Source organism: Struthio camelus, chromosome W (genome assembly GCF_040807025.1).
Source record: "Struthio camelus isolate bStrCam1 chromosome W, bStrCam1.hap1, whole genome shotgun sequence".
Lineage (NCBI taxonomy): Eukaryota > Metazoa > Chordata > Aves > Struthioniformes > Struthionidae > Struthio > Struthio camelus.
The window spans coordinates 47,166,225-47,186,357 of record NC_090981.1 but is presented as its reverse complement, the minus strand read 5'-3'; the positions used below and the strand labels follow the sequence as shown (position 1 = coordinate 47,186,357).

General features: G+C 41.0%; 1 long non-coding RNA gene across 2 annotated transcripts in view; it reads left to right on the top strand.

Moving 5' to 3' along the window:
- LOC104146870 (uncharacterized) overlaps nucleotides 1-20,133 on the top strand; it is a 56,242-nt gene that overhangs the window by 22,303 nt on the left and 13,806 nt on the right. Inside the window, exons 2-3 of one of the 2 annotated variants that reach the window (XR_694793.2) lie at nucleotides 959-1,039; nucleotides 2,596-3,553. This is a non-coding gene — a long non-coding RNA (uncharacterized lncRNA). The remainder of the gene's footprint in view (nucleotides 1-958; nucleotides 1,040-2,595; nucleotides 3,554-20,133) is intronic. The other variant, XR_011137541.1, reaches the window with a different exon arrangement.

Below are 20,133 nucleotides of genomic sequence, written 5' to 3'. Positions count from 1 at the left end.
TTAATTCCCAGTATCTAGATGTACAGATTGATCAGATCTCGTGTCCAGGCAGTACAGGGCCCCTGAGCCTGCTTTCTGAACAACATCACCGCTCAGCTTCTTCATATGCTCCAAAGTTAAAGTGCAGTATGACCTCAAAAGACTGAATCTGTGTTCCTAAAGCAGACTCATTCTTGCAGCAGACAGTCCTGCCGCCTCCAGGCTGTTTCTCTCTCAGGCCCAGAACTGCCATCTCCCTTCTGTTATATCATCCTAGACTTAATAGCACACAAACCTGTTGACCACTAACGTGACTGGCTTCAGCCAAAAGCCAGTAATGAGTAAAATGAACACACTTTAGCTAGATGTTTGTGTCAGGCTGTTAATGTACAAGCTAATATTGAATTAAAGATTCAGTAGATAAAGATACTTCACAGTGAAATGCACACTAGTGAGTTACGGGTGGTGAGGGAGTACTGGTCCCTCCTTGAGTCAAGGAGCTGCTAATGGACCAGTCAAGTACAGGACATAACACTTGATCAGACCCAGCACCAGTTTTTGCATCTCCAAAGGGGTGCAAACACTCTAAGGATTTTCATCAGGAGGAGCATCAAACTGCCTCCTGAATAATTAGAGGCAAATAAGGGATACTTTCTTAGCTTTGATCTTGAGGGTATGTAAACTAAGGGTAGTTTTCTTTCATTTCTCCAGCATTACCTTTTCTAAACCCATACTGCCTATTTTGGAAGTTAGAAATAAACCTTTTATTTGCATTTTACATCAGTTGGTTTCAGTTAGCATGATTTTTAGAAGCTACTCTTCCCTCAAGACTGCAGCAAATCTAAAAACAGGAGATTGGGGCACCTTGAAAGTGCTGCTATGATGTAAATGCAGGTAGTCACTAAAAGAGGTACTACCTCTCACCTTCCCTGCTCTGACACATATTCCTACTGCTTCTCTTTTTTTTTTTTTTTGTCAGATTTTGCAGGCAAATTGTTGTGGAGTGTGTCAGACCAGCTTGCTGACTGAACAGAAAGCCAGTTTCCAAAATAAAAATGGGGTAAGTTTTCATCTAAATGTGGCCAGCCTTTCACAAGTGCAGTACAGTTACACTAGGGGCCTAATGTCAGCATAGTGAAACCAGTGGAGGCTTTTGGGAATAGCTAAAACCAAGGACCACAAAGGCATCCTGGCCAAATCCGAAAGCAGAAACTTAAGAGCTTCCTAACTCTGAATTTTGCTCACACTACCTACAAGACTACAAGATTATTGCTACATTTTCTAGGGACAGTTTTTAAAGATCATTTATGCTCTTACTGGAAGGTAGGAGAGATTTTCTTGTGGTATAATTTTGTTCTTAACTGGTATGAAATTTAGCAGAGGGCCAGAATAAATAGAATAAATCTCTCTCAAAAACATATAAACATTGACATTTATTTATCCAGCAGACCACAGCCAGAACCATGCTTTTATAGTCACACAGGTCAACTGTGTAAATGTATTAGACAATTCTTAAAACTCATATAAAGCACTCAATGGACTGTAATGCTTCTTTTTCACCTGTGTTTAGTGTATGAATGCAATACAATATATAAAAAATGTATAATATTTACTTATCTGCAACAGCCTATTTTCCAGAAACAACAGAAAGATTTTATTAAAAAAAAAAGGTAATGGAGCACCATGCTTTGTTTTCTTTCAGATGGTTTGAAGGCCTTTTTTATGCCTCTAATGCCAAAGGCACAAAGTTTAAATAATTATCTCATTATGCAGTTGAGCATCTCAGTGCTCATGGCTTTGGGATCTAGGCTAAAGTATCTCATCTCACAGCAGTGGTCGTGACAGTAGCCCTACAGAACAGACTCTCCACCTCCTCTTTTCTTGCTGGGTTTTCCCTAACTGTGCCAAGGGAATGATATTTCCCTGGAAAGATTAAGATCTATTTCCCACATCGCGTGGGATCACCATGATCTACACAGGAGAGCTAGCAAAGGCTTTCTGTCTCCACATTGACTCTGATCAACACCTTGCACTAACTACCCCCCCCGGCTTTTCCTTAACCGTGTGCTTAGCTACACCACACCAACAAAGCCATGGCCCCATCCGTATGGTCCCTATGGAGCAGTTCTTACCCAAAGAGGATGTTTTCAAAGAGGAAGAGTTCTACCAAAAAAATTCCTTCCAAAAACAATATAATCGGGAAATGAATCTGCTTTTTCCAGGTAATCTCTATAGCACTGGCATGGGGATGGTATACATTCACACAGACATGCATCAGGCTCCAGCTATACCATGACATGCACTTTCTCCCTGCTTCCCATAGAGAAGATATGCTGCTAGGAAATTATTCCAAGAATGAGAAAAGAAAGTGTTCTATGAGGGAACTGAACTGGTACCACTTCCACAACAGGAGTAAAACTCATATGGAAAGGGCCATCTCTGCTAGCTGATGCAGGCTTTCTCATTTAGCTTTGGTTCCATTCATATGAACCAGCAACGCATTTTCAGTTTAATCCATCACTGACTGCGTCCACCCAAACCAATTTTGTTTCCATTTCACACTTCTATAGATGTAGATTGTTAAAATGGACTCTGAATATCTTTTTCTTTTTTCAGCTCCTAGCTTGAAATTTTGAGCAGACTGTAATTGCCCAGTGACACAGAACCTGCACCTGCAAGACCCCCCAGCCTTTGGGACCAACATCTTATGGAAACATGAGAAACCACTACTTTCTGTGTTTCTGCCTTTTTACATTTAGGTTTCACTTGACTTCCACCAAAATCAATATGATTTAAGAGTTGACATCAGTGGGACTCTTCCTGAATCTTTCCCGCTCGTTGTTGGGATAAAATACAGAAACACTGAAGCAAAGTCCTACATGACAGACAGTAGGAAGTGAAGGAATAGAAGAAGAATCCTGTCCTACTGTGCTCTGAGACATACATGTCAAAATATACTCCATATAATTCTTCCAGACTTTGCTTGTTTTGATGAGAGCCTGTAAAACTGAGCTATCAGTACTACAATGGAGGTCCTTTGTAAACTAACCATTTTGATGCAGGAACTGGTGTATGCCTATCTCTAACAGTCTCTTATAGCGCGATATAGCGTGGAGAAAATGAAGCCTTGAACCGATTCTTTGCTCATTGGTGGTATTCAGTGTCATACATGCCACATAAACCAGCATTTCATATGGAAGTGAAACAAAATAAGGCCCTGGGTCAACTGCGTTATCACAAAAAAGCATTCAGGGAACTGTAATGCAGTTTCCATCCCTGTAAGCTTGCATTAGTTCCCAACCACCACAGAAATCAGAGTAGGTGAAAAGGTGGTTTAGGGATGATTTTGCCTCCTTAATTCTTCAGATGGTTCCAAGCCTGCAAGTACTTGCTGTTGCTCACTAGTGCTATGATGGTACTTTCTTACCCTGGCCAGCCTGGTCCAGCCAAGCCCTCCTTGAAGAGTGTTACAGTCCACCAGCAGCCACGGAGGAGCTCCTGAGTGATGGCATCACTTCCCGCACTTCTCTGCCTCACAGTTTCACCCCACTGAGAACTGCAATATTATTTCAGAGTCAGTTCTAGATTTAAAATCATAAACTTTTTAACTCTTAAAAATATATTTATAAACTATGTAAGAGATGGATTTCCTGTGATAGTTTCTTCACTAGGTATGTGCCAGCAAGTCAGAGAATAAATAAAAACCCACACATTTTAAACAAAGAGGGAAAAATATTATTAGAAACAAGTGAGAAATCAGCATTTTGTCAAAACTATGTTTGTTAAAAAATTGAACATTTTTTCCTGTAGACCAAATTACTTACTTTTTTTTTTGAATTGACTGGATTTACTGAGTGGCAAATACAATTCTTTTCCCATGTTTATTCTGAAAGTATTATTGCAATAACAAAAGTTCTGTGAAATCCTTGCTAAATTACAGATACCAGAGAAGAAAAATTCAGAGTTGAATTTCTTTGGCCCTACAGATAGCTTTCAGACCATCATTTAAACTTTTTCTATGCAAGAAATAGAATTTCTAATGTGTGCTTGTTATATCAGAGTTAATGGAATATATGTTCCATGGCAGATTAGATATTTTGGAATATCCCAAGGGTTATTAAGGGTTTTGGTTTTCCCCTCACTGAAGGGGCTGTGCCTGCCACACCAGTAGGGGACAGCCTGGTTATAATGTGGGATTCATGCTACATGCCGTGGGGCCACAGAGATGGGGAAGCCTCACCCGTGACCCAAAACCAAGCATCACCCTCTGAGCATTTGTTTTCCTCTAGCCATGGGCACAACTTCAACCGCAACAGAGCCACAAACTCTTTAGTGAAGGTCATTACTGCAGAGTTACACAGTTAAAACCACAAGGAAGCTGGAGATGAATTGTCGGGCTGTAGTGCTACTGGAGGAAGTTTTTCTTCAAGTGTGCATTTCACAGAAAATGCCCTCTCAGAACAGAGCGGGCAACACTGGAACAATTCACCTGTCAGGAAGCAGAGGAAAGAAAAGTTAGAAGTATCATGACAGGTGGAGAGATACTTTCAGATTAAACAGTAAAAAAGATACAAAGAAAGTGAGTGAAGGAAATGGTGAAAAATTGTATTTCAACAGAAGTCACAACCGTTCAGTATGTCAGAATGAGGCTTTTGCTGAGGTGCTGTGATATGGGATCAGGCTGCCCATGTTGAATTTTCTGGCCTGAGTATCTTCACATTTTTAATTAACGCATTACAGTGATGACACATCACAAAAAGCAACAGAGGTGAGACTTGCAGTTTCATCTGAGCTCTGAAGTAACACTAGCAGTGTGTTCACAATGATGACGTGAAGCCTAATTCTTGAATCTTGTATATGGGATTGGCAGCATCAACAAAATAAGATGCTAGCAGCCCATGGTGAGCTTTCTGAGGGGATCTGAGATGGGCTCAGGTTATGGCCTCATGGAACGATGAGGCACAATGGCACAATGTCGTTAACTGCAGAATTAAAATGGTGAAAGCGTAGGCAGGACTCAAGTGCTGGGGACCAAGCCGGAGCTCATTCAGTGCAGGGTGAGACAAGGAGAAAGCTGTGATTAAAAAAAAAAAAAAGAGGATAGAGGAGACAATAAAAGAAAGCTTCAGTAACAGGAAAGAGAAAACGGACCCTATTCCTCTGTGATAAGTTAAGAACTTGAAGTGGCGGCTGAAAGAGACATAAGTCATGTCATTTCTTGGAAACAGTGTATTTTATGCAGGATCTCTATGTAAAATGCTATGGAGACAAGGCAGGGACCTAGTAAGTGCTGTAGCTAGTTAAAGTTATCCCCAAGAGAGGGTATAATATCAACCAGAGTTAGCTACTTGGGTATTATGTCTATACTATGGACAAAAATGTTTTTTTTTTCATCAGATGCCTCTCTAGATCAGTTAACCTCATCTGAAATCCTACTCAGCGCAAATGCAGATGCAATTTAACATGCTGTAAGCTAACCAGGGCCTCCTTTTCCTCATCTTATGTTGTCTCCAGGTTGACATAGAGAAGCAGGACAAAAAGTCAGCGAGCTTACTTCTGGCAGCGATGTTCTCTGATACGTTCTTTTCCTCAGTTATGTAATCCGCAAGTGATATGTTTCAGTATTTTCCACTATAAACGCACTAGAGCTTCCATGAGAAATCTACATAATCAAAGGATATTTTCTCCCTTCCACTCTTCAAAGTTAGCAAAAAAACAAACAAACCTGAAAACCATTTCTCGGAGGAGAAACAGACACAATGAAATAAATTACTTTTACAGCTTCTTCTTAAATTGTTAAATTATTAACAAGAACAGAAATTGGAAAGTAGCACCTTTAAAAAAAAAGGCTTTGGTGCATTAAAATAATGGGAGCTATAATTTTTAGAGCTGTATACAGTACAGTATGTACAGAAAAGTAATAGGTCTCTCCATTAATTTTTAAATCATTCTCCTTCCTTAGCCAAGGTGCTATTTTTCAGGCTGTATCCTTTGTATGGAAGCTATAATGTTGCCTGCTGTGCCAAAGAAAGAGGTGAGAAAAGAGAGAAATAAAGTCAGTAGGGGCCAAATCATGCTCCCACAAAATTAATAGGAGTTTGTTCCATTGTCTTCAATGGGTGAAACACATTGAAACACAAAAACTAGTAATTTTAGCTTCTGTAAATGTTGAGAAAATCAAGCATGTCACACAGTTTGGGGATGGAAGGCTGCCTGCTTGCATGTCTACATTAAGGTAACAAATTTACTTTCATTTAAAATAGTATTTCATAACAGTAGACAATAATTTTCTGATCATTTTCTCTTCTGCCTATAATGATGTAGCCTCGTCAAAAGGGAATTGGAATAGAAAATTCTAGGTAAAATATAAAGAATTCAGGAACTCTGAAGTAATAAGAGTGAGACAAAGGTGTGTTTTACGAATAAGAAAAATTCTGTATTTAATGCTTCTCCTTATTTTCACTCAAATAGCTCAAGTTGCTAATGTTATAGCTTTAACTACCCAGTTCCTATTGAAAAAAATGACAAGAAAGAATTAAGTTACTGTTCCATTTTTTTGAAAAGTCCATTTTTTTCAAAAGTGCAAAGCTAAATATATTTGCAAAGTTGGATGCAGCAGGGATCACTTAATTGACTCTGGTGGTCTTTCTAGCAAGTATAAGTCTAAAAACACTAAGCTCCGAGTGCTACAAACTTCTACACTCTCTTATTTTTAAATATATGAATCATTCCACTGACTTAGCTGGGATTTGCTTTTACATCTGAAGTTCAGCAGGACTCAAAAGTGTTGCAGCCACCCGGCCTAACGGATGTTGATGAGGCACTGCTGACCTGGGGAGGCATTCCCCACACAGCCCCCTCCTTTCCCAGGCCGAGTCCAGGCCTTTTTGGCCCTAGTCGCTGCAGAAGCACCACCTACGCTCTCCGGGCCTCCCGCCCTGCCGAGGGCACGCTGATGGGAATAGCCATGAGCAAAGGGGACGAGTTGAGTGGCACATCTCAAAGCTGAAACTGTGCCTTTCTACTGCTACCAGCTCTTGTGTAACTTACTGCGGATTCTCCAGACTCTTTTAGAAGTTTTAGGAAAAAATCCATTCTCTGGAATGATCATAGCTAAATCTCATCTTTCTTTGGAAAAAAAAAAAAGAAAATACAAAATGTGAGAGGTGATATTTCTAGCTCATTTGATGAACCTCTTCATATCATATCTATCATATTTTCATCATTTGAGGAAGATATCTAGAATAAATATCAACCTAGACTTCATTATGCTTTCAATCTCATGATTTTTAAGGTGAATTAAGCCCCCCAGCTGAATGGGAGCTGAGTCATGAATCCCCAGGGCTGGCTCCCTGCTCCACAAGGATACCTCACCTGTGATCTTGCCTGGGATGCCCACCCCATGCACAGCCCCACATGGCAGACTGTAGCTGAAACAAGAGGAAGGGCTACTCAAGTGCCTTTCGCTTTGGGGCAGCCAGTGTCCCTGTCAGAATGATGAAAATGTTGTCCTTTGTCCATGACAATGGCACCAGCACTAATTATTTGGATTATTTAGACACCCTATGTCCATCATTGTGGCATTCAGTCGTCTTCTCCTCTACCATGAGAAAACTCTCCACTCCACTCCAAGGGGTTATTCATCAAAAAGAAATCTAACATTTTAACAGGCAAGTTGGAGAGAGGGTACTAAGTGAACCAATTTTCACATCACAGTTAAAACCTGTCAACAAAACAATATGGCCCAGCTGCATTTAAAAATGTTCGGTGCTACAGCAGATATTGCAACAGCAGCTAGTGAAACTCTGCATGATTAGACAGAATCAGAAAATTTCAGTATAAATAAGATGATAATTATACTATATTTGCCAAATATCAAATGATCTGACCTCAAACTCTGCTGCAAAATCCAAGCAAAAGTGGCAACCCACATTTGCAAGCACTTCAATAAACTGAAGCGATTATTTTTTCCACTCAATTAGCATTCTTTACATAAGCAAATTCAAATGATATTGGAATAACACACATAAGCCAGGCAAATCTAAGTCAGGTAAGGTTGTAAAAAATATGAGCAAGCAAGAGAGGTAGCAGAGAAATACTGATTGGCACCACTGGCATTCAGATGGCTCCTCAGTTTTAAATTAGAGAGAGGTGCAAAATTTAAATTTACTAACCACAAATGCCTTTGATCATAGGCAAGCATCCTACACAAGAGGAATATTTAGAACTGTGTCCCACATATGACTCCTCAGCAGCCCTCCCTCTGGGAGAGGGAATCTCCCCCACACTTGGAGAAACAACAAACCCTCTGTATAAGTTTTAAAAAGCTTGTTTGACTATAGCTCATAATTTGATTCTGCTCTATTACTCCTAAAAGGTTAATACTATTCTTACATGCATAGCAGGCAACAGGCCCTATCAGACTCGTGGAAATCTCTGGCAAGTATAGACAGAAAGTTAAATATCTTGTAGGATCCGTGAATATTCCATGGACAGCTGAATAACTAGCCTCCAAATGAAGGTGCTTGTCAGATCAGAATAGTCAGAATTGATTAAATCATGTTTGGTTTATTGGCATTGTCTGAGCATCTCACAGATTAAAGTAGAAACTAGTTTAATAGGACTTGTGAACAAGATTTGACATATTTTTTTTAAACTGATAAAGTTGGATGTTTGCAAACAGGGTGTGATTAACCAGACCTGACTGTACCTTGATAAACATAATAGTATTTTAGGATTTTTAACAAGGTTCTCAGGGCTTTCAATGCATTTATTTTTGATGTTCATATATCTGTGGTGAAGTTTCACTGAAGTTGACGGCAGCATCCTTCTAGGGCAGGAACTTGCCCCTAATCTGTAAACAATCTGGACCAAATGTAACTACCAGTGAAGTCAGTGGTGGACGTTAGTGTGTACGTGTAAGCTAGCTTCAAAATTACAAGCCTTACAACACAAAAGCAAGCAAAAACCTCAACAAGCCTTGTTTGCCATCAGAGTGCATTTGACAATATCATCTTAATATTAGGCGCGAACTCCCTAGTGTGACAAAGGCAGCGTCTTTCTAATTGCTCTGATCCTTCCCTCTCAGAACTGCCCCACCTTTGCGTGTGCATTTGCCTCGCTGCAGGAATATGTGGGACAAATACATCTCATGAAGGAATATAGGAAGTCACTGAGCTAAGAAGAGATGAAAAGTTTTAAAGAAAATCCAGTAATATTGGGAAATAAAAATCCTGACGTTTGTACAAGCTTCATACCCTCAGTTTGTTACAAGCCAAGACTCCTTGTCCACAGCACAGTGTTATTAAGAAGCCTATTCCATCGAATACTTGTATCTGAAACCTTCCTAGCTAGTCTAATGGGCTACATGTGGGAGACAGATCTTCTTACCTTGATTACAGGCTGAATTTAGTCCAGGTCAACTTACCAGCTACTGAAAACACATTGGAAGCATAAGGTAGCACGCAGTAAATTAAATAGAAGAGGCCAACAATTTAACAGCAGTGGTGTGGTTGGCCTAAGGATAGGATACAAACGCTTTTGAAGTGAGAAGTAATATCTTTTCTTAGACAAACTAATGCAGTTGGATAAAGTGGACATGTTTTGGGACATACCATTCCTTCCCCTGGTCCAACCCAGCAGCAACAAACTTCAAGCCAAAATAGGTTAGAAGCAATAATCTAGTCTGAAAGAGATATTGATCTAGGGTTCATTAAATCTTCCTCATACCCCATTCGCCTCTACTCTACAGATGCCAAAAATGTGTTTTTCTCTCTGCTCTCAGGAGCTAAGATGTCACTCTCCCCTTGCTAACAGTCAAATTTCCTCTCTCCTCTCAGTACCTTTTCCTGTTTTGTCTATTTCTCCACCTCTGATCCTGCCCAGGAACCTCAACACTAGTGATTCCCTAGAGAAAGAAGGGAAGGATAAGGGGGCACTGGTTGCTTATCTAGTTGCTTATTTTCACTAAGCATGTAGAGACTTAATCTCTGAGGCCTTTACCCTGCAATCAACTGTGATTAAAACCGGTCAATGAGCTGGAAAGTTACTGAGAAGGAGAGAGAGAGACGTCCGAGAGCGTGTACCAGAGTGCACAAGAGTCCGTTTCTTAGGAAACCTTGCTAAAAATGCAATATTTGGAGTTTTTCCTTATCAATTACTTTGTATTCATCTTGTCTAGCATTCATTGCAATTATCCACTATTTGCCTAAAAACTGGAGTTTGCCCCTTCCTTTTTTACAGATGAGTTCAAGTATGTAATAACTAATAACAAGCAGCGCTACAAGAGACTCTAGCTTAGCTTGTCAAAGATTTTCTGGCCGCATGTTGGACTTTTCTTAAATGACGCTTGCACAGGTTACCTTAAACTGACTGTCTTAACTGATGCAGACATCTGCACAGGCATTGTACTTCAGTGCATGTGTTCCAGTTTAGGATAGATATCAGATGAAGTTAGGAGATGCTCTCAGAAACCTTGCATGGAGCAGTGTGAAGTACTGCCCTCCAGCTGTTTACTTCTCCCCTTTAGTTTAAGGGCTATATCCCTAAACTGAAGTAAGTCCTGAACTGAAACAAGTGCTTCCATACAGAGGGAAGTTCCACTAACTGAACTCCAGTGTTTTGAAGACGTCATTATCAATGTTGTTGCAAAGCTGTAGGTAGACAAGACTTGTGATGCACACATTGCCAAAAACTGAACTATTAATGTTTAAAAACTCTCGACACAGGCCAAGACCAACTAGTAGTATTTAAATGTGTTGCATTTTTACTCACTGTGTGGTGAAGGACACCTTTGCGAATTCTCTTACAGTGTTTAGCAATCATGAACAGTCCTTTAATACTGTTTTTCTTATAGGCTGTACATAACATGCCGTTATTTTGTACTGTGTTTTTCACACAAATTACTGGCAACAGGAACAACAGTATCAGACGTGTTTCTGGTCTTCCCAAAAGGTTGTCTTTAATTTGTTCTCCCTTGCAGTTGTGTTGTGCTTTAGTGCACTGCCACTCAAAAATTTCTGAGGGCTCACTCACCTGCCCATGCTCCTGAAGGGTGCCAGCAACCCTGCTTCCCCGAAACTGAGTAGCTGAGAACCTCCTCGAAACCTGGCCCATTGGTGCTCTTTGCCAGAGAGCTACGTACCCCCTTGGTAATAAGCAACCTCTCCTCTTCTGTCTTGCTGTTTCATGGAAATGGTGTATCATTGCAAGTGAAGGGTGCAGTGACCCTCCAGAGGTAGCTCTCACAAGTGCGGTCTGCAAAAAAAGAAGAAAGAAGTCATATGGGAAGTCCAACTGCCTACTAAACAATTGTTTGATATTTGCAAGGAAGCTAGCTGGCTGTCCAAGGAAAAGGATACTGAATCATCCTCTTTGTCCTTGGTCCCTGCACAGTAGAAGATCTGCTGTAAGTCTGAAAAGATTTTGGACAGTCTGGGTATAGAATAATGGTATGCCATGGGGTAGGATTCCAAATATACGGAATAGAAGGATATCCATATGTGGAAGTCCTGGATACATTTTGAGGAAGTGACTCCTACTCCATGTTCTGAGCATTGCTGGAACATTAGAAGCTCCAAATTCAAATGTTACTGGAAAGTAAGCAGTTCTCTGATTACTCTTTCCTAACAGCAACCAAGTACACGGCAAGGCTGGCTGGATAGAGATATAGTGAGATGGTTCTCATGGAAACCAGGTGAAAAAATAGCATAGAAAATAGCTGAAGGGGACATTGGAGGAAACTGAATAATAGTGGCAGGTAGATGGTAATTAGCAATCAAAACTTAATTGAGATAAACAGCTGTTTTTCCATCACAGTTACTAGGAATGAGTCAGGAAAAGTATGAAGATCAACCAGGATGCACAATTGCTTTTCTGACATAGGAAGAATGAGACAGTATTAGTGTACCAGGTGCAGACAGTGAAACCAGAAAAGGCTGAATAGTCAAGCAGGCTAAAAAGATTAGAAAGGGAGAAGTGGACTGTGACATGCTAAAGAAGACTGGTTACAGAGAATCAATTACATAGGATATAGGGAACCAAAGACAAAAAGACAGAGAAACTAAAGAGAATAGGACAAGAATAATGCACTCCATGAGCATAAAGATTGCTGGGCAGGTTAATCAGGTTCAAAATAGTGATCAGCAAACTAGATTAGGCCACTAAAGGCCTTCAGAGCCTCAGACTATATCTGGAACCCACGTAGAAGAATGCTTTCATTAAAGATTATTTAGGGTTAGGAGCTTGACTACTTTCTTTAATATTTACATGGTGAGCACCATGTGAAGGAGGTCTTAGAGACTCCTTCAGAATCCTCTCCAGAGACTTCAGAAACTCCCACAATGAGAGCTGAAGGGAGAAGCTGCGAGCCAGCACGCTGGCCAATGGGAATGTGGCCAGTGGTGCCTTCTAAAGCAAGGTGGTGGAGCTGGAAAGAGTGAGATATAAAACAGAGGAAATACTGCCTGAAAAAGCCCACCCATGCTTATGCAAACCAGACTCTGGATTTCAGCCATAAATTGCCTTACATATGAAGAGGCAGGCTAGTACATTTATCTGGATGGGAACAGCAAATGGGCTTTGAAGACAACTTAAAGATGCAAGGTTTAGGAGTCTCCGCTCAGTGCTTTAAAGGAGAAGCTTGCCAGTGCTTCTGAGAAGGGATAGGACTGTGGTTAAAGCCACCACTGTTTTGAAATTTCTGCTCAGGCTCAGTCCCTATTTCTGCTACAGGGTTGTCTTCCAGCCTTTCACAATCACTTATGATCTATTTCTGATTTACTTAAGAGCAGATCTTCTTAGAGACAGACAATGCTGAACTCCATCCCTCCAAGAGAAGAGAAGAGGTCTGTTAGTGAGGCTAAGCCACACAGGACTGGAAGTGACTTTTTTTGGTGTAGTTCTGTTCCCCAGCAAAATAATTTATTCTGGCAAGGGCATTTTTGTGAGGGTCTAACCACATGTAAGCTACAGCTTTTATTGCTGCAGAAATGTTATTTCAAGAAATCACCTCCCTAACCCACTCTGTGGTGTCAAGCAGTGTCTAGTGTCAGCTAGGGCTTTTGCAACATGTTTGCCATGATTCTGGCTTCCAGCTGAGGGAGCAAAAGGAAGAGGACAGGCATGCCTCCATTTCTTTGGGTATCTGTAGTAGCTGCAGCAGTCTAAGGCTCTGTCGAGACTTGCACACAGAAAGAAAGTTGGGATTATGGAACTGACCTTTGCAATAGTACACTATATAGATGGGAAAGGCAGATATCTCACAGCCCTCTTTCTGTTCCTTTTTACCCAAGCACAGCTAACCACAATGCGTCCCTGAGTTATAAAATATTTCTAAGGCAAAAGTGAATGGCATTTCTTGACCAATGTAATTAGATTTCAGCAGCCTGAACCCATAGGACGGTACTGTCTACTCTGTAGAATGTTAAGTCCAATAACTGGAATCAACAAACATCAGTGGAAAAAGTCTTACTTGAAATAATATATATTAATACAGTAACATAATAAATAATAAATGCTGTTAATACTGCTGTAAATAATGTATAATTCTAGATTTGTGTAATAAATAATACATAAATATGTGATTATCCTTTGAAATAATATAAAATTAGCAATTGTGAAGTGAACTTAACCTATTAACATGCTTCAGGAGATGAAGCCTACAAGTTATTTAGAGTCTGAACCACTGTGGCACTGTACTAGCTTAGCTCAGAGTAACACCAGCAGCACCACATGAGGATGCAAAGGAGCAGAGAGTTGCCTCAGAAAGCAAATAGCAACGCATTTCTCAGTTTTATGTTCAGGGTTAAAGGTCAGTTGATCTATTGGGTGTGCCATGTTTTTTTATTTAAAAAAGTTGTTTATCGCTGACTCAAGGCCTTGAGCAAGTTGTTTTCCAACAACTAAGATAAAATAAAGCAACACAGGCAGCCAACAGATTTAAGAGAATCTAAAGATCGTTCCTGTGGTAGAGCAACACAGGAATACTCTGGGCTCCAGCAGGGAGTTGTGTTTTGGCTTTGTTCCCAGAGTCCCGTAATGCATTTTATCTCCAAGCACCTTACAAACTTGGGTTAATTAATATGTATACATTCCCTTTGGGGTCATCCTATTTTATTCTCTCTGGTTTCCAGAGGGAGAAATTGATACACAGATCTTTAGGGGCAGATTTCTAAAGATTTCCATTCCCATTTAGAGTATGTTAATACAGACTAGTTTGTGATGCCATCATACACAGCCAGACTTCCTGAAGATCACCATCAAAATGTTTTGCACTCTTCTGAAAGTTGTGCCACATATTTCAGTAGTAAGGAGCTCTAACGAAAATCAGTCTTTGGGTGAATCTTTCAAAAACACAGCAAGACATTTGGTTCCTATAAGAAAAGTATCTATGCAAACTGCAGCAACCCTCGGCTTTCAAAATGGACCTATGAATTTTCAAAGGCATATTGGCACTTAAAATTGCAGATGTGTACCTGGCAGTGTTTTCACAAGCACTCGAGCTAGGAAAGTAGCTAATCCCTATCCCTAGGCACAGATGTTAATTGTGGCAAGCACCTTTGAGAAGCTGAGCAGCTAACCTTCTGAAAATACCACTCATCATCAAAAGGCTGGTCTAAAACATATGCTGCTCTCTTAAAAGTGCACTGCAATCTGTGACTTCCAGCTTCCCGAAGCGACAAAGGGAATGGAAATCTCAGGCATTGCTGTGGGATGTTTACTTTCTAGCAATGGAAAGAAACAATTTCATTTGCAAAATCATGAAGGCAGTAATAAGGTGACTTCAGAACTGTTATTCACTAAATCCTATAACATTAGAACTAGGGAGCACTCATTAAAACTAGTAGATCAGGTTAAAGCAGACGAAGCAAAATCCTTCTTTATGCAGTCAGCAGTGAACACCTGGGATTTGTTGCTACAAGAAGTGGTGAAGGCGGACGGCGTCAGCAGTTTCCACGTGCGATTAGACAAATTCGTGGACAACAGATCCTTAAAGAGATACTAAAAGAACTACAAAAGGAGATGCCCTCTAGCATCCCATAATATATCAACTGTGGATGCTGGGGGAGTGCGTGGAAATGTGCATGCAGATACACATATTGCCCAGGCTCATAAGCTCTCCCAACACAGCATCTACTGTCAAAAGACAGAATACTGAGATGGACGAATTGTCTTTCGGGCTCAGCAGGATATTTCTTTTCTTCTTTTGTCATGGCATAAGTGAGGTGAGACGATGAAGCACCAGAATACCTACTTGCAAGAGGGAAACGGACGTTGCTGAGTGTATATGATGTAGCCCTTCATTCAGTCAGAGTGACAGCATTTGATGTCCAAAATCAGATCAAGAATGTAACAGTGTTGGGAGATGACTGTAGAATCAGAAAGTAAGTCTTACTGGTTGGGAAGGGAGCATGACATCTGCTACAGACGGAGGAGAGTACTTGTGCTGCTGGAGACTGCCTATGCGGTTCAGCTAGTCAGCAGGGCTGCTGGGAAGCACTGACGTCAAAGCACATTTTCTGTTCCCAGCACAAGCTCCTGAGGCTAAACAGAAAGAGAGACACTGTTTTGCCTCAGCAAAGGATATGTTCCACTTTACTTGTAAGGAATTTAGCTAGTCAGAATTCCCTCTGAATTGAGTCAGACTTTGAACTGTTCATACCAAAGATTCATCTCTGACTTTCATGAGCTGGAGAGCTTTTGGCTGGTTGAAACTGAACCAGATGAAGTTGGCTCAAACCAGCTTTGGCTGCCTGAAGCCAATTAGTAAGCGTCTGAATGAAGATCATTACTCAAATTTCTTTACTTTGCCTATAAGTTACACTCAACTTTTTGTTGCAAATGGGAGAAAACCAGGCCCTTAATTCTGAGGATCAGTGACAACTGCACAGACTGTCAAGGGACTATCCCATTCAAGGGAGTAAATGATATGCAGAATAGTTTCTTAGAAGCTCCTCTCAGGTATGATTCAGGCTACTGATAGAGGGAAAAATCTTTAGGCTGAAAAAATCTTTAGGACTATCAAGAGTTAACTTTTAATTTTAATTCCAACAGCCTCCAGTGTGGTGTGTTCAGAACAAAAAGAGTCTTCAAAGTCAACAGATATTCCTATTCATTTCATATATCACTTCCATATAGTCCTGCATCTCATCTGTGTTAACACAATAAAAATAGGCAATCCACAAGGAACAGGGTTGTCACACAAAGACTCTATCTTTACTGCGTGCTAACCTCATGCTCTGTCCAAGTTTTCTTCCTTCCTACAGTACATGTTCACACCAGGTGTCTAGTCCTGTAGCTAGATAATTACCACACTGCTGAGGCAGGTTGTCTCTATCAGTAAGAAGAATATGGAGGTTATCAATAGGCATGGACATCCACCTCAAACATAAGCCTATAAATGCAATGGATACTATTCTTTGTACCACTTGGCCCTGTAACATTGATCTTCTGTGTCTTGAAGCCTAGACATTGCAACGTAGGCCTCTTATCCCCTTGCTTAACATATGTCGTTTCACCCAAACTGCAGTTCTCAAGTTCGCCCTATATTTGATGCAGAACAATTGTCCTTAAAATACTTATGCACTAGTGTATGGTGGAGAGAGCATCTTATGACCACTGTGCAACTTGAAGCCAAAGCGAATGAAGACAAGCAAATTTCTCAGGAGAAGAGAGAGAGAAGACAAGGAGTCAAGACGATGTCCCAGAAGCCTGTGATTACCAGCAATCAATCAGTTCTGCAATGAACCGTGTTGACTTCTGAGCAGCCACGTAAGTGAAGAAGCCCTTTTCAGCACCAACCCATCAACAGAGCCAGGATGAGCATGGGTTTGCAATATGAATGCCTCTAATAAACTGAAACTGTTCCTGCTGAGTAGTAAAACTTATTTTTTCCTCTGTAAATATTCCAGGTAGGATTTGAGATTCCTCACTCTTTTGCTGCTGGAATTTGAAATCTCTGCCTAATTATTCATCATTTCATGAGCTCCAGAAGGCAGAAAAAAACCCAAATAATTGGTCCTCATATTATTCTGATATCTGAATCAGCACAGAAAAGTTCAACAGGCAGAGATTTCACAGTGGACTTATGGAGTAAATCCTGAAGTATGACACTCGGGACTGGCAGCTGAGACCACTGTCATGGTCAGTGACAGGATTCACAGCAACAGAGAAATAGTGCTGAAAAAGGATATACCTGTGGAGGCCAGGAGTGTTCATGGACTTGGAGAAACAAAAGAGAAGACGCAACAGCCAAAAATACATCTAACACGACCTTGAGAGGAGGGAATGAGGCATGGAGTTTCACAAAAATATCAGAGGAATTTAAGTTTGTGAGCCAGACAGTCAAACCTTGAGAAATTTGAATCACCTCCACCTTAACAAGCTTTGCTAAGTCTGGTAAATGGTTCCTGAGGGAAACAATCAATAAACTGCCAATTCCCGGCAGCTCCAGCTCCTCCCTAGACCAGATCCAGTGCACCAAGAAGGATGTCAGATGATGATTTGTATTGTCATAATCAGTAAAAAAGACAGCAGAAATTTTCACAGGTTTTGGCAACCTGCTTTTCCATAAGACTCTTTTTTATAAATTGGAAGAGAAAGGATTTTTATTTTTTCATACATACAAAAACACTACATCTAAGTTTTAGACACTAGCTTTATTGCATTCCCATCTGCCCAATAGCCCAGAACTGCCAGACAGTTCCATTAGTCAGCCACACCGGACTCACTCTGCACCTCAAACATGCAGTGAAAATGGCCTCCATTATTTCCTTTGCTGTAGCATGTCCTGTGGCACCATCAGGCTCATTTGTTGGTTGTCCGTAATTAAGTCCTCATTCGTAATTTTTAACAACGCAGTCTATCTCAGACCGCTCCACCTTATTTCCCCAACCAATGTGAAACACCTAGTGTTACCCAACTGCATATGCAATTTGAAGAACACAACAGTCAAACAAGTTAAGCTGTTAGCACCACCATGTAGGTACTGCCAACGGTGCATCGCACAGACAACCTGCACTTCCTAAGTGCTGCAGTCAAACTGCCTCTTCTCCGAGGCACATAAGGTTAAAGTCTCATCAGCTGGAGCAGTAGAGTGTGTATTGGATCATCCCTAATCTGAGCTGGCCTGGACAGTCCAGTAATGATTGCTTTGTCATTCAGCGCAGTGGAAGGAGTCCAGCCCTGTCAGCAGGTTGGTTTGCCTGAGCTAATTAGGTTTGTGTGCCTGCGGTTGCCAGTTCCCACAACACAAGAGCAATATATTATAGGATCATTATTGGCTCGTTCATTCAGCTTGCTGAGGGAGGGTCCTAATATAATGCTTTGCCTTTCTTCATGCAACTGTTCTCAGTCACTGCTGGTCACACTTGTTTTCAGTTTGGTGGGGTCCCGTGTATAGCCCTGGCTCTGCATAGGAAGCTCCCACTAATAAAAGCAGCTCTTTTCCTTGATTCAGGCCTCTGTTCCCCACGGACCCATCAGCTGTTGCTATGGTCACTACTTACTGTCAACTGCTGCTTCTTTCTTCATTGGCTCTAAAGTCACCTCTGAGATACACCTATCATAATGCCTTCTGGCACTTGTTTGTGGAGGGGTGTGGATGACCAGCGCTGTCCCCACAAAAAGCAGGAACTTCAGCCAAGGATACATATTAACGGCATCTAACATTATATGCCCACCTCACAAGCGGGGTAGCCTCCTGGGCAGCAGTCTGCCCAGCCCTAGGTCCCAAGAGGGGAGTGCTCATCTGCTGGCGTGTGGAGAATGAGAGTGCACTGTGAGCCAGCAAGTGCAAGGCTGTGAACCTTGGGCTATGAGCCCAGATAACGGCAGTGTTTATTGCACTGTACGCAACCCTTGTTCAGATGGATGCATAACAGCAGTGTACGAACATGGACAAGGCAGGCGTGCAGTAGCTATCATGCCTCATCAGGTATAACCATGACTTTCCTGAGGGTTAGCATACAATGTAGACAAGGCCTAAGACTCTTGCTTTTCAGCTTTTCAGATTTCAGTGATAAATTAACTTGGTTAAACCCTACCCCTATTGAAGCTGATGAAAGCTTTGCCACTGAATGAACCGGGCTGAAACATCACCTAATAAAAATGTATTTTGTAAGCTAAAGCAAGCCTCCTTTCTCTGAGCTGAGGATTTCTGAATGTATTTTGAAAGAGAATCATCTTTGCAGAGAGAAGACAAGAAAGGAAAAGGAAACTTTGATATTTGTTTCATTCAGGTATCTATGCAAATTTACAATTAACTTACAAGAACTCCGGAACAAATAACTCCTTCATAGGATTCTGAAGTACCATGGGAGCTATATTAAGATCCAGTTCTGATTTTTGCTTTCAGTGATGATTGATCTTTCTGTATTTTTAGCTTACTTTCATTGGCTTAGTACAAACTCTGGAGCAAAAACACTATGGTATTGTCACTGCATTATAGTTTTGCTCTTTTGTTAATTTTAGCCCAAGTCCTACAGTGCAGCAAAATTATTGAACTTGGTTTTGCTTAGGTCTCTAATTCCTCTACCTCCTCTATTACCATGTGGCAAGGCACCCTATAGGCATAATAAATAAATAATACAACACTGAGAGCTGTAACAAATCACAAAATACATTATTAAAAAATTAAGAAATAAATATCCTCCTCTTACTTAAATAGAGATTGATTTTATAATGTGGAATGCTGAGGCGAGCTGCTGGAAAATATATGTGGGCCTGGGGACATGGAGAATACACTGTAATGGGAGATTTGCTCCCCAGATTAGAAAAATAAAAAACCCTAAGTGGATGGATGTATTTGTCAACTGGAAACTGAGATCCCCTGTTTGTTCACAGCCCAGGTACAACGCACTGCTTGCTTCATCATGTTATGTCAGAAATGACCTGGAGGGAGCAGCTGCCTTTCCTCATCACAAACTAGGCAGTATGCCCACAGTCACGTGGTGTATAACAAAACCCCCAAAAGACAGAAACTGAAGCAGACGAAGCTTACCCTTTGTGTCTTACATTGCTTTGCAGGCTTCAAAAAGAGATTTTTGAAATGAGGAGTAGCAGATCCTTCCTCCAGGTCACTCAGCCCTCTTTCCGAGGTGCTCCTTATACAGCAGGAGAGCACTTCATGGGCTAAATCCTGCCCAGCATGGGACT